This window comes from Ixodes scapularis, unplaced genomic scaffold (assembly GCF_016920785.2).
Source record: "Ixodes scapularis isolate PalLabHiFi unplaced genomic scaffold, ASM1692078v2 ptg000831l_1___fragment_2___debris__unscaffolded, whole genome shotgun sequence".
Lineage (NCBI taxonomy): Eukaryota > Metazoa > Arthropoda > Arachnida > Ixodida > Ixodidae > Ixodes > Ixodes scapularis.
In genome coordinates, this window is record NW_024610049.1 from 90984 (window position 1) to 93504 (window position 2521).

Genomic DNA, 2521 nt, shown 5'->3' on the forward strand with positions numbered 1-2521 from the left:
TGGTTCTTATCACTGACGTCCCGATCGAGATTATTAGTAGCGAGTGTCAAGTTCGATGATGCATAAAAAGTGCGGTGGAAACCTGGTCATTACGTTCCTAAATAAACACCGTCAAAGTTGAGAGTCCGACTAATTGCTCTTATTTCCGTCGATGAGAACAGAACTCATACTACTAAAGATGTCATGGTGAGCGTTTGACCACTCGTGGAAGGCCGATGACAGCGACGCTTTTGGTCGCGCCCGTCACCAATAGTGTCCGTTAAAATTAAAACGAACAAGAGCTTAATACTAACTCATAATCCCGGAATCTGCAAAGCGAAGTATTGCTGATAGAGCAAGTGGAATTTTCGCTTTGGCTCCTTCTCTTGCCTTGTCATGACAAACAAGTCATATAGATGCAGGGAAATAAGGTCGAGCAATGAAAAAAGTATTGATATGGCCATTTTCATAGGTAAATAAAAATATAAGACGTCAGGTCAGAACAGCCTGTTGGCTCCGACAGGGGTTGTCAGATCAAACACGCTGTCATTCAAAGAGGTCTTCGAACAACGAAACAACCTCATAAGTGTGGTCCGTATATCTGAGCTAAACAGGCTGTACACGTAGAAGCTCGCGGCAAAGTTGGCCATATTCATGTTACCTGCTATGGCCCTGAACACCTGGAAACCATAGTTGATCTCCAGATCGTCGCTGTTGAACGCCGCCAGAACGGCCGCGGGAGTCATGCACACGCAGTACATGATCACGATTGCCGCAAGCAAGACAACGAGACGTTTTTCTCGCGTCAGTCTTTCGGTATTATAAACAGTGCTGTTCAAGAGCTGCTCGTGCTTACGAATGAAATAATGAAATGTGAAGATGATGATGGTGTTGATCATGATTACCACGAGTATAGGGGCCCTATGTTGCACTTTTTGGACTCTCACGGCAACTATATGGAGAGGGATGTGACGACTGCAACGCAGTTTGGATGTTGATTGATGAGAGTCGCTGATGACAAATATCCGCAGAAGAAAACACAAAAAAGTGAGCTTTGTTTTCTTCAGCTACTCTCACCGATCAACATCCGATCTACGTTTGCTGCGTTGTCGACGTCACTTTCTTCTCCTTAGTCGCCATGGGGGTCCAAAAAGCACAACATAGGGCCCCAGGTCCTATATCCGTACCAGTACCTCTTTGACGATGAGACAGACCTTGAACGCGGGATGCCTCGAAAGGGACATGCACATTCTCAAGCGACACATTGTGTGCTTGGCTAGGTCGTTCCACGCCAGCACTCGACGCTTTTTGAAGATTATCATCACGTATAAAAGAGCAGCTGCCACATACTCAAGCGTTAATACCACTTTGGCGCTTCTAGCGTAGTGGAGCTCCCTGTTCCGCGTCGGCACGCAGACAGCGCAGTAGCAGTAAACCGTGACTGCCACCACGAGGAAAACGCTGCTGGCCATTAGCGCGTCGATCAGCGGCAGTTCAACGTGAGCGTAGTAGAAGGCCACTGCATAGTTCCGGGGCTGAGAGTCGCGCAGCCGTATCATCGAGAACACGGCGAACAAGACGACCAGGAGGTCCAACGTAGCCAGCCAGGTGCGGTAGGTGTAGTTAAGGCTTCTGCAGGTTGGGTCGCGTGAGCACCACCAGGTTGATTAGGTTCCCCAGGATTCCCAGGGCGATGAGGGCGAAGGACAAGTTTCCGTATGCGATGAACTTGAGTTTCGCCGTACCCGGACGCATCGACGGACGAGAAAACCTGCGGTGTGATGGCATCATCTGTTGGTGACGTGTCGTTGATAAAGACGTTCAGGTTGTCGTCGTCCTGGAGGACCATTGTGATCTGCAAAAAGATGTATGTCAACGAGGGATTAATCTTGATTGTTTACTTAGGGCCTATTTGCACTTGAGAGACAAACGACAAACAGTTCTCGCGGACACAAAGAAGACACCTCTCTGGCATGATTTCCTTTAGGCCTGTGCGAAGCCAGCTTCTCACAGAACATGTTTGCGCGGGGAAACCTTCTCGGGTCGTCCAAAAGTAATATTTGTTTTGTCAAGTGGACGAAAAAAGGTATTTGTTGTCCAGTGCAGTAAGGTCATTTGCTAAGCAAGAGCGAATAAAACTTTGAAATAACATAGAAGTGCTACTATACATCCTCCAGGAGTTTTCTGCAATGTCAAAGGTGTTTGCTAATTATAATACGCGCTTTCTTGTTCCTAATCTTCATTCTGCTAATATGTTTTTCTTTGTGTATTGCTAAAAGAATGCAAATGATACGACCTGACTGACAATGATGTCAAGGTATGGGGTGGATGACAACACAAACATATAATTAGTGGGATATCCACAAGTTTTTGACCGGTTTTATAAAAAGTTTCAACGAGGCAATCTTGGTTATGTAATCTTTTGTCTCGTGAGTAATTGATGACATTAGCTTTTCTATAACTAGTACCATCTGCTATTTTTGAATTTCATGGAATCACAGTATTTGCTCCTACAGGGTCAAGCTATTGTTAGCTAAATCCA

The 2521-nt window shown here is 45.9% G+C and overlaps 1 pseudogene; it reads right to left on the minus strand.

Annotated features, from left to right (window-relative positions):
* Window positions 1-476: 476 nt before the first annotated feature.
* LOC115330566 lies at window positions 477-1828 on the minus strand (annotated as a pseudogene).
* Between the last annotated feature and the right edge of the window lie 693 nt (window positions 1829-2521).